Source organism: Theobroma umbraticum, unplaced genomic scaffold (assembly GCF_002168275.2).
Source record: "Theobroma umbraticum cultivar Fairchild unplaced genomic scaffold, ASM216827v3 scaffold_56.0, whole genome shotgun sequence".
Classification (NCBI taxonomy): Eukaryota; Viridiplantae; Streptophyta; class Magnoliopsida; order Malvales; family Malvaceae; genus Theobroma; species Theobroma umbraticum.
The window spans coordinates 13268347-13281605 of NW_018397256.1; the positions used below are offsets into that span (position 1 = coordinate 13268347).

The 13259-nt window shown below is 33.3% G+C and overlaps 1 long non-coding RNA gene across 2 annotated transcripts; it reads right to left on the reverse strand.

Annotated features, from left to right (window-relative positions):
* Positions 1 to 50: 50 nt before the first annotated feature.
* On the reverse strand, positions 51 to 6444 carry LOC110411224 (uncharacterized). Of its 2 annotated transcripts, XR_016350908.1 has the most exons (7): positions 6177 to 6444; positions 5948 to 6067; positions 3891 to 3998; positions 2665 to 2755; positions 969 to 1036; positions 719 to 808; positions 51 to 484 (listed from the first exon to the last, which is right to left on the reverse strand). It is a non-coding gene; the product is annotated as an uncharacterized LOC110411224 (long non-coding RNA). The 2 variants fall into 2 exon arrangements; XR_002444739.2 differs by having other exon boundaries at positions 51 to 808.
* Positions 6445 to 13259: the final 6815 nt, after the last annotated feature.

Genomic DNA, 13259 nt, shown 5'->3' on the forward strand with positions numbered 1-13259 from the left:
AGTTATTTATAAACCCTTATTAGTTATCAAGATGCACCAGCTCCGTTTTTTTGTATATTGATTATTCAGTCATAAATCCATCCCTGATATCGATTACAGGAAAGAGGGTTAAAGAGCAGAATGGTCAAAGCTAGGAAATTTCTACCCTTAACAAATCAATTTCACCATAAACTGAAAGGCAGAATATTTCAATACAACAGATTGCCTTGCCTTGCCTTGAGGAAGGCATGATCGAGATAGCAATATTTTGTCTTTCTTTGTGCGATAGTCCCACAAGTCGTACGAGACATTGAAGAACAACACAGCTGGATTCATGGGCAACAGCCTTTTTCCACCACTCGAGCTAGTCTGAGGTCACACCAAGTAACATCTAGATTCAACCGTAGGAGATATAACCTTCAATTAATTCTGCAATCAATGGCTTCTTAGCTTCACAGCGCCACCCAACCACAAACGCGTACCTGCCATGGGGTTTCAGACAATCCTGCAAACATCAGCATTTGTCTCGGATTTAATCGAAGTGTACAAGGTCAACTTGGCTACAGGTCGAACCGATTTCTATTCTATGCATACCCATAGGCAGACTGAGCTCATTTCCCTAATATCTATTCCTTCACTAAAGCAAACAGCTGATAAGTAAAGATTATAGAAATTGCACAGATCATATTCTTTTAAGAAAAAGAGAACACAATTTCTCACTTCTGGGCATTTGACTTACGCTGTTGGGTAAAATTTTACCAATGCATCTGAAAAGAACACCCATTCATCATCCTAACACGACTGATCTGATGATTATTATAACTTTGTGCTGCAAAAGCAAACAAGCAAATTCTTTTGGAACAATTGCCTTTTGAATTCGATACAGTCAACAACAACACTTTTATCTAATACAGATTCTTCTTTTTCGATGGTTCATCTTGGATATATCTTACGAGAGTTAAAACTGAAAGTTTATAACTACCCAATACCTTCTCAAGTCTTGTGCTTGATTGGTAGCATTGTCAAGTGTTCTTTCTGCCTTCATAAAGTTTGATTCCTGCAACAGAAACGAAAATGCTATATAAACAGTCGAATTATCCACTGTAAAATAATTCACAACATTTGCACAATATTTTCATTTCCACAACTTAAGGAAGCCTAAATTTCACTCGCAGTTATTAAGTAGATTCCAGGGAAAACCCCACAAAACGTAGTTTAATTTCTTTTTCTTCATTCCATCTTCAAATGTATGCTGCCACTGCATTAATCTCTAGCACTGTACGTATACAGGTAACATGCATGAAGCACATGCAATTGTCCAGACATTTTCTAGACATCGGGTTATAAATACCACAAGGTATGTCTGATGCTGCCAAATCCCAGCTATGACAAGTGGTCTAGATGTGAGAAAACAATAGGCAAACCCGATATGAGAATATGTGTTAGCTAATGTCCTTGATATCACTGTTCAGACAAAGAATTCCAATCCAGATTTGGATAATCAGACACACAAATTTTTGGAAACAAAAGGAACCCAACAGGTGTACAAGTCTCCCTTACTTTGCTCATAAAAAGAAAACATTTCTAAGCAGGCCTTATCCCTGAGTGTCAAGCAATCACATAAGGTTAATGTTTGTCTGTACTGGAAGAGTAGGGACTTTATAATCCGTGAGTTCTTTGAGCCGACATAGTGATGCAGTTCTTAATGAATGTCAAGGTCATAACAAAGCTCTCAAAATTTTCTCCTATAAAATGATTTTCTAGAAAATGCACTAGTCATATAATGAAGAAATTAGAAGCTCAACATGTCTAAGCAGCCTTAGAGGAGGATCCCTTTTCCCATTTTCTCCGTTCTCCTAAACCTTCTAATTCCTTACGAAACCTACATTTAGAGGCCAATCACTATTTAAATGTAGTTTACCGTCGAAAACAAGCATGGAATATTCCCTTGTATATTAAATTGATATTAGTTGAAGTAATTGCCTAAAAAAGGTACTTTAGAAGAGCCAAAGAGGGATCAAGTACTTGCAATGTAAGTAAAGCAATAGTTTCAGACTCATAATATTATAATCCGATTCTAGACAAGATTCAAATTGATATATGCTAATAAGTATCTTATCCAAAAGATTTAGAATGTACTCCACCAAAGTAATATTATATATAAACCCATCTTTAATTGCCAAAAAGAAAAGAAGAAGAAAGTGGTACAAATATTTTAATTGAAAGTGCAGCAATTCATTTGCAAGAATTCAGGCCATACAGCATGCAAACATTATGTACCTTCACGGACAATAATGGATTTGGTCACGTCTTCATACATTATTAAGTTTCAACTATTGTGAACATGAGAAACATTGTGAGGAATAGGACCAATATAGACCATCCATCCCAGCCAAAACTTTGTGTTCTCTTGCTTAAGGTTTAAGTAAATAAGAACCGCACAACCTAATAGCTAAAGGCCTTGGATCTCCAGACCATAACTTGTTTTTCACAGTAGTTTTTCCTCTGTGCTTTTCCCTATTTCCATAATTGGCATCAATCAATGTCTAATAAGAAATTTGCCTAAACTCGGCTACATCCACTCCAGGGTGTTTGACTTCATCATAAGGGCGGTATCAACAAATTATATGATTAAATGCAAATAGGGAATACTTCAGGACAAAGTCACCTATTAAATTATTGTACCTTCAGAATAAGTCACAAGAAGATGGTCCAAAACTCGAATTATAGCTCCACATATACACTTCCATCTTTAACACTCTTGCGCGGCAACATTCTGCATCGAACGAATTAATCATAGATTCATGTGATTAATCTCTTTAAGAGAGTTCAAAAGTTTGAATAACTCTTACGAATTTGCGTTTCTAGAATTGAAAATTGCAAGAGAATGTATCAATAACTGCAATGTCTCCCTTTTAATTTTTCCTTTCCATGCAACAAAATCAATTTGATGCATCACTGTCAAAATGTAAAGAGCTCTCTTAAAACACTAAAGGGGGGGGGGGGGGGGGGGGAAGCTGCCCATTCCTAATGCTGTCCACGTACAAAACAGAAAGTATAGCACCTATCATTGATATTGCCAATAGATCATCAATTCATTTTGCACCAACTGTTTCTGTACATCAAAAAAGAGCTGCATTCACACTGCCATATTGCCCCAAAATAGATTCCAGTAAGGACGACAAAAGGTGCATGGTTTTGTAAGAATTAAAAGCTGGTCTAGCTGGATATGCAGATAAGCTGACATTGAGGATCCCACGATTTTGACCAAACATAAAGTCCCATTGTTTTATAATTGGAGGGTGAAAAATACAAAATAACCTTCATCCCACTAGGCACAAAAGCTGTTAAAGCAAAGAAATCGACTCAAATAAAGCAGCCCATATATCTAGCTTGGTTATTCATAGGGAAATGAGTAAACTGGTATCCTTGTTTATTATAAAGAAATGAATAAAGGCTCGGGTCAATGGATGTAAACATTGTTCAGGAATATCAAAGTTTACCTTCTCCTTCTCCCTCTCGAACTTCATACGCACAAACACGTACACACCGACAAACATATAATCCAAAACCACTATCTATTCTTCATGTATTAATTAACATTACTCTCTAAGCCACTCAGAAGAATAAATTATAAGCCCTAACTACGGTAACATAGTTGCACCTCTTCATCCTAGTCCAAGAATTCAATCACTGAAACTCTCAAATAACCTTTAGCACAAATAGTCCATTACAATAGAAAAACCTCCCAAGCTTTTGCCACCACTATAACTAGGAAATCTTTGATCCAGTAAAAATGCATAGCATTGTTAGAGAGGAGGGCCACATCAAGACAAATTTCATTGTCCCCCCTACCCCTAAAAAATTATGAATGCAAAAAAAAAAAAATTGCTTTTCAATGGTTTTCTTACTTGTTTTGAAGTCCTTGAACCAAATTTGAGGAGGTCATGATACCCCGTAGCACCAAACTATACTTTGATCGAACTACTAAATGAAGGCAGATAATTCATCCAAAGGAGCTGCACTACCAAACCAAATATTATTAAAACAACAATGAAAAATAGATCTGCATGGCATTGGCTAGTAAAATGATGGTTGGAGCAAATGCAGTGTAGTAAAACAAAATAAATGCAGAAAATTTCAACAATCGGGTGTTTGGTAACGCAAACAGATATAGTTGGGAGAAAATTCAAGGCTTCAGGCTTCAGCTACCATCAATAATCTTTTTTCTTGAGAACAAAAGGTAATAAAACGAAAGAATAACGGAAAGGCTGAAAGAAAAGAGATAGAAAATAGGCAAATTATATCATAATTTCCAGGGAGGAGATAAAAGGGGATTATTAAAGAGAAAAATAATTAGACTAGCTTAGGAAGTGGATTACATGGGCAAGGTTTTGCCAATGGTATATAAACCCTGGAAAAAAAAACTGCATATGGTTAAATTGATACAATTGATCATGTAAGACGACACTGCAATCCATTTAATTCAAGCACAATATACTATAATCGATTAATATATTAATTAAAAACCTTCGAATCAGAACTAAGTTTAAACATATTGCTGTTCTACGATCTCCTGCAATTTATTTATAAATTACAATTAGGATATGACCAGTGTATAATATCTTCTGAAACGTGCGCACAAGGCGGAGAAACATTCTCTTGATTAAGCCAGTTATGTATGAACTAACCAAATCTTTCAAAAATAATATATGAACAATCCAAGGCTATTTTATCTACAGAATTCAAGCTTCAAAGAGCTACATTGAAATAAACCAATCTTTCTTCTTCTTTTTTTTAAAAAATTGTTTATAAAGACAAAAAAATAGTTAAACAAATATCACTAACAGATTATGCTGATGCCTACATGATCTTGTATGGACCAAAACCTTTTGCTTTCATCAATTAATTAAATGTGACTGGCTGTATATCTTATCATTATTAGAAAAATTCTTCTACTTTCCCTATATGAAGACAAACATTATAATTAAAGAGCCTTCACTATCATATATTTGTAAAGAGCTTAACCTCCTCTTTTCGACATTGTCAGGGAAGGATTTGAAACCTGAGAATCGGATCGATTGATTCAAAACATCGATGCACCAAATTACTATACCATTCAAAAACTATTGCATGGATAAAAAGCTCTACCTTTATCTACAGGTAAACACAAAGTAGTCAACATATCTCATCAGAATTTAACAAAAAAAATACAAAGAAGCAGAATAGAGAATACAATTTCATCAATTTCATGCTGTTTAAATCAAATAATTACATAGCATCCTTAATGAATGTATAATATTGCATGTGTAATCAAGAACAACATATCTGTCTAGCACCAACAAGAGTCAATTAAACTATTTAAAAAAAAAAGAATAATTACTGTCTCCATTAGAACTATTGAGAAAACAACACTTACCTTGAAATCAAGGTAAGATGTCAAATACCAATCAGTTGCATGAAATGATCAACTCTAAACCAGATGATTAACTTAACCACATGGGAAATGCAATTCAGTTTTTTACTGATATCAGTTGACAAGTAAATCCGGTATCAGATATAGAATATAATTAGGCATAAATAACAGAGGTATCAATCAAGGCAAACTACTAGTTTTTGCCAGGACTCCCAACCTTGACATGCATTCTAACATACAAAGGAAGCAATCATTCAAAGAAGGCAGAACCAAGGATTGCTTAAGTGTCAAAATCAACAAAAATACAAACACATGCACCAGGCAAGTGGAATGTTTTCATTTCACAAAAGAAACCATAATCTTATAGTTCGAAAATTGTTGATTGCATGCAACTCATTACCTTAATGCAATCTGACATATAATAGAACTAAAAGCTAAAGGAGGTACGAGAAATAATAAAGACTTGAACACAGTATGCAGAAACAAGACAGATGGAAGAGTTAATACCAAAACTTCCATCCAGAGAGTTACAAAACTCAAATGCCTGCCTACCTGCAAAAGGAACATCAAAAAAAGCAGGAGAGAAAACAGATGCGGGAAATCGTTGATGAAAGCCCATCATCACACGCCCTAAATCCTAGTCCCCGATGCTCTTTTTCTCATCTGAACTCACTACATCATCAAATCACAAGGGAAGAACAGGCACATACACTGTAAAATCAGAAGTTGGAAATCTGGGAAATGAATCAATTTTGACTAAATTTGCACATAAAAACACAACCTGGAGAGCATCCATCAGCAGGCAGTGAAACAAGCAAACGTTATTGTTACAAGGATAGGGTTATACTAATTTTCAAGCTGAGAGTAGAAAAACAGCCTGATTCTGGTTGATTCGGGTGAGAGCAAACTCCAATCAGGACAAAAATTTCTCTGAGTGAATATGTGATTGCATGCGAAGGATTAAAAAGGGAAAAAACATGAAGGAGATAGTACTAAAAAAGAAGCAAATCACTGGAGAAAAAAAGAGAAAGGGAAGGGGTTTGTTGAGTGAGGACCATACTAGCTAGGTACTAAGTAGGCTATGTATATCGTAAATGGTCCCATGTTTATTCATAGTTTTGCCGCTAAATCCGCACAGTAATCAGGCGTACCTCAACAGTAAATAACATCAAAAGCCACGCTTTGGAGATATTAATTGTATATAAATAAATAGATTTAAAGGCATAAATTACTCATATTGAGAGCAAGCTCTGTAGGGAAATAAAGAAAAGACACACAAAAGATCATCAGTAGGCACACCCATATCCCTCTTCGAATAGAGTATCTTCACTGCCGTCGCATTCAAGCACTCCCAGCGTCAAGAATGAGAGAGAGAGAGGGGAAAGTAAGGACATAAGGGGAGAAACGAGAAGAGAGTGAGAATGGAACAAAACAGGCCGAGGAGTGACCAACAAAAGATGATCAAATTCCGGCACTGGAAGCTGACAGAAAGAGAAGTGAGCACGCAAAAGCAAAAGTATAGACTCATACAAGTGCCTCTGTGTGCTCACTCTCTTCTGTCAATTTCTATGTCCCAAGAATGAGAGAATACAAGAACAAAGAAGATGATGAAAGGAGAAAGAAGAAGAAGAAGAGTAAAGAATGAAAGGGTAAAGCGTATTCCCATATAAGGAAACAGACCAACCACACAAAAATTTACCAAAACGAAGAAACAACAGTTACACATAGACCCAAAAGAAAGAAAAAATAAAAGGAATGAGTCAGATCTGAGAACACAGTAACGCCCATTTACGGAAAAGGTACCAAAAGTAAGACCTTAAAATCCACGATCCATGCCGTTTTCAGTAAGGAATGGAGAACTTCAAAAACGATTTTAGGGTTTTTCTTCATACCAAACTAAAAACAAGACCAAACCCAGTATGAATCTTAAGGAAGAAATATCATAGAAATCCCCCCAAAACGAAAACGAAAACAAGAACAAGAAGAAACCCTTCTCTCTTTCTTCTCCCTTCATCATCATCCGCTAGTCTTATTCACTCCTCTTTCTCTTTCTCTTTCCATGTGTCTCTCTCTCTCTCTCATGCAGAACGTACAGGTGTCGGTAACACGTACCCAAGTGTCCTTCACTCTTCTTTTTTCTTTCACAGAACTACAAATCCAACAGTTTGGTTGAAGAGACACACAGCAAACACAAAACCCGAACTCAAAATCAAACATAAAATAAAAGTAAAATCTTAAATGACAAAGAGACAGAGAGAGAGAGAGACAGAGAAAGTTAGAACACTGAAGATAGAGGCGAACACTCAACGACCCTTCCCCCCACTGCATATATATAGACAGAATTACTTCAAAAGTACTGAAAAAGAGAGTCACTTCACTTCAATTTTCGCCTTATGCCCCTTATTTTTCTTTTAATACTAACAATAAAAATACTCCTATAATTGACATCGGTCTTTTTTTTTTCTCCTTTTCTTTTTATTTTTGGGGGAAGACAAAGAGTGCACAAAGCTTTCTCGAGAAAGCGAAGAGAGAGAGTGTGTGTGCGTGTGTGTTCAACACTCATTGGCCGGTTGGGATTGTTCGAGTTTACGTGTCGCTTTCAGGGGGCCCAGTGACCTCTGATTCATTTCTGGCCGTCGATGGAAACCATTCCTGACCGTCGAATCGGGGTGATGTGGGACCCGGACACCTTTGTCCGCTTGTGGTCTTTTGGCCTGGGGTCTTCTTGGGAATTGGGCTGATTGGACTGCGTCATTTGGGGAGACAAGTTTAGTGTATGGGGTTTATCAGTTAGTCCCTACTGCCAGTTTCGGCCTGATGTTAGTACAACCGCCAGTATCGACCAATCAGATTGATTGCCTTTCGAGGGTATAACTGTCTTATCGAACCATTGGTGACGTGACACTCTCTGATTTGCTCTCCCTTTCTTTGAGCGGCTCTAGGAAGTACACGATGCTTTCATCAATTAGGGTTTCCACGCCTGATTTATATGAATCAGGACACTCTTTCAAAGAAGATGAGATTTTAATCTCCATCGGATTATTATTTAATACATGGATAAATTTTTTAAAATTTAATAAAATTATAAAATAATATTTTAAATTTTATCACGAATCTGATTAAAAAACGTTATTGTTAATTTATCATTACATTTAAAAAAATAAAAAATCGTCATGTTCATAAATTTTTATTTAAATTAAAAGTATCACATGTTAATCAATTAATTAATTTCAACTGAAATTGATCTCATTGAATAAATATGGAGGTGTGATTTGATAGAATGTGATATAATTAATGACTTTTTTTTTGTTAATATCTAAAGATTAAAAATTTTTCATTCAAATATCAATTGATCTGGATGAATAAATTAGTAATGCAGGAAATAATCCAATTATGATCAATTAAGTGGACAAATTCTAAATAAAAAATTCATAATCTTAATTTCCTTTTTAAATATTTAAAAATTTTCACTTAAATTTTAATTTTCATACCAATCAAAACCTCTTAAGAAACTACTACATATCTTCGGATTTATTTTTCTAATTAAATAGAATGCATGAATAAGAGATTGTGATTGTGTCGAATTGATGGAAATGATGAATCAAAGTGATACTCAAATGATCGAGTTACCTAAAAATTAAGTTGATGATATTATTATGAATTATAACTAAATTTTGGATGATTTTAAGAACAAAATATTAAATATTGGAGATTTGAATCAAATAAAATATTCTAATTTCATTTTTTAAAATATAATTTATGAAATCAAATATTCACCAAAAAAAAAGAAAAAGAAGATTGAAACCTAAAGATATAATACTCAAATAAACTCCAAAACCATTCAAATCAATTTAAATAAATTTTTATTCTTTTATTATATTCAATCAAGTTCTTATATTTTCATTTTAGATAAAATAATCTCTTTTAATTAATGATTAACTAACTGTTATTGGTTAAGATGTTAATTGACATTTAATATCTACATACTATTAACATGACATTGATGTATCATATCAAATTAACATATCTCATTATTAATAATAATATGTTAGTATATCTCATCATTATTAATTATAATATGTCAAGCATCAAATGATATAAGATGATGTTTTGACTAAACTAATCTTATTTGACTCAAAATAAAAAATATAATAATTTATTTCATTTGAAATACAAATGAAAAAACTTAATTCAATACAATAAAAGTATAATAACCTATTTGAATTTTACTAAATATTTTAAGAACTTTTATGAGTATTATTGTCACAGATCACATTAATAAAAGATAAAATGAATTTGAAGAATATAAATATAGATATTTCACTACTTATTAAATATATTTTTTAAATTAAAAATATAAGTTCGTGATTATAAACTTAAGTTTTATATTCAAAATTGATCAAACGGGTTTAAACTTAAGTTTTGATCCCCGTCAATTATGTCAAACCTAAAAGAATGCCTCGACAAAATTCTAATTAAGGAAAAAAAAAAAAGCTTAAAAAGGCAGTTCACCTCTGGGTTGAACCTGTTATCGGGGTTCATGTATTTATTGAAATACGGCGTAGTGGGCGGGGACCGTTTGTACTCGAATCTAATCCTTCTTTCTCTGTCCACATTGCCCACCTCTTTTTGTTTTTTAAAATTTATTACTCCCTCTTCTTTTTTTGACCTTTTCTCATTTACATTTATTTTATTTTTGTTTATAATTATCTCATTTTAATTATAATTTTTATTTATCTTTTTTAACACGATTTATGATTTATGATGATGTAATTTAAGGGCCACTAGTAAGAGTACAAGTACAACTCTAAGTTTTCATTCTTGAGGGCCCACACCTTTCCCATAAATTATCACAATTATTATTATTAATCTTATTATTGCATTCAATTATGAGAAAAAAAACTCTCAATGAATTAAGGAAATAAAAACTAATTACATGATTTTGATTTTATCAAGAAAAAAAATATAAGTTTTCAATTTTTTAGTACTTTTCATGTTTTTTTTTTTTGTATTAAGGAAAGGGGATTTGAACTTTATTCTTTAAGCAAGCAGATGATACATCAACTAATGAGTTAAATGCTTAAGTGTAATATTTTTTATTATTATATATTCAAAGTGATTTTTTTAACAATAAATACGAGTTTTAGATTATTAAAAGAATTAAATTTGAATTTTGTTTTCTTTTTATTTTATTAAAATAAATAATTTGATTTTTATCATTGCAATGGGATGGAGAATACTAAATTTTATTGATGACAATATTTCAACTTATATGATGTCATCCCCATAAAATCTATATTTCAAAAAAACATGATGATACATCCTTTAAAAAATGATTATTATTATAAATAATAAAAAGACAATTATGTATACATATATATATATATATATATATATAAATACATTGATATCATAAACGGAAACAAATTGATAGATCTCAATCATTTAAAAAAATTAATTTGGAAAAGAAATATTACTAGAAATTAGAAGAAAGAGATTGGAAAAGATATTGGATTTTATGGGAACCAGAGACCACGCCCTTAAAGCCCCTAATGTCCCACACATCTAACTTTTCTTTTTCTCATTTAAATACTTCAAAGCCTACAACTTTAGGGATCATGGACCACTCATAATTCCAAGGCAACCCTATTGCCGAAACCCCAAAAAAAAAAAAAAATTAAATCTTTACAATTAATGATTAATTAATTGAAGTGAGATGATCACGTTTTATGTTTAGGTTATTTTTATAATGTTTGGGAACAAATCCTTTAATTCTACAAGGTTTTGTTTGCTCCTATTGACAATCAACTGTTTATATGCATTACTTTTCTTTACACGCAGAGGAAACCACAGTAGAGGTTTTATGCCCTGCAATGAGCTGCCCGCATCACTACCACATGGATTTCAATTTAAAATAAATATCATTAATTAAAAAGTCATTTATCTTATTGATTTACTAGAAAATTCGATAGAGTTTGTTATGGTTTGAATTTTTTTTCATTACGAATAATCCCTAATCCGCCAAGTAGCAATGGATAATTAGTTGGGTGTCTTTTAGACAAGACTTGGAAAATGGAGATGGGCGTCGGCTATATCCATGCTTACAGTCCCATGTCGACGGGAGACTTCGTCTTAAGAATCTTTGGCAAGTGGGAGGGAAAGGGATTACAAAAACCCCATCTGACAAGTGGCAGTGGGGATGCAATTATAGGGCTTGTCTCAAACTTTAAACATGATAGTTAATTAAAGATAAAATGGGGCCCTATTTTCACCCTCAACTTCTCAACTTCATATTGGCAGTTTCCTGGTTTTCCAAATGGGGATGGAGACAGCAGCTTGTTTTGTCCAAAATCAAAGCAAGAAAGACATGGTCAGAACTGAATGCAATGCAATGCATGCTTGCTCAGCTTCACAATTTTTGAAAAGTGAAAATTTTTATTAATTATAAAATTAAAAATTATTAATCATCGTCTCGATCACGACTTTAAATTTATATAATATTACGAATTCAATTATTTTCGAACTCAGTCAATTATAAAGATTAAAAAATAGTAATTGATTAACATTTGTTGAAACCCTAGGTTTAAAGCTATATGCCAAGATATAACATATGCTTATCCTTGGAATATATAGTATATATTCTCTTATGGCTTTGCTTTATAATCCCTTTAAATAAGCACCGCTATCTCCGCATCATATTACTAATTTTTTTAATTCTCCTTTCGAATCATGATCATGGTACATTAATTTTACATTTGCCTAGGAAAGCTAATGCCTCAAAGTGTTGCATTTTAATATCAATCTACATAGGTCTATCTGGTCTGTTGTCTGACTTCACCAAAATTATATAAAACACAGAGAGAGAGAGAGGAGGATTTGCCCTATACAAAATTGATACTATAGGCCACCATTGCTGCCCTCTATGTCCCATACTCATACAAGTGAAAGAGATCTAAATGTATTTGACTTGATGGAATTCATATTTCCTCTAACAAGATTACAACTTTTTGACCTTTTTCCATCCTCATCCTTGCTTCTTGGTTGAAGGAAAAAGATTGAGCTATCTTTTCTTGTTTGTTTTCTTTTCATAATATAAGCTTGGTATCAGCTAATAAGCCCGATTTGAGCAGGTTCAAAGCATCAATCTCTCTCTCTCTCTCTCTCTCTCTCTCTTTCTATCTATATCTCAAGATAATATACAAATGGGGATTGGTATCTTATGTTTACTCCGTCCATTTCAGATTCTTTAAGAGTTTAAAATTTTGTGCCCTTTATTGGGTTTTATCTTTTTCTCTAGATTTGAGAATTTCCAGGCCAAATGTTGCATCCCGAAAAGAGAAAAAGAAAAGGGTATGAGGAGCCCTAAGACGAAAGAAGTACAGTATATAGAAAGAAAAGGCAGGGAGGGGATTGCATCATCAGCACCAATATCCTCAGGTCCCTTCGAGAAATGGACAAAAGGAAGGTCACAATCGCTTCATGAACCGTATCTTCAGGTCTTTCCGTCCTCTCTTCTTTAAAGATACGTGACATTTCTCATATTGCTGTAACTTTTGATGACTAATAAAGTAAAAACCCAAGCAACCAGAACAGGCAACAGGGACACCCCCAAAAATATATAATAATAATAATAGTAGAAAAGAAAAAACAAAGGGAAAGAGCTCAACACTCATCCTAAATATTACATACTAGTATTTTTGAATTTTGAGCTTCAACAACTGAAAACAAAGGGAAAACCACTTTCTTTTGCAGACCACCCTAGTGGGGGGCAAACAGATGGTGCATGTGGGGATTGCGGCCATAGTCACAAAAGTTAGAGCTATCATATAATTCATAAAAAGAAAGAAAAAATAGTAATTACAAT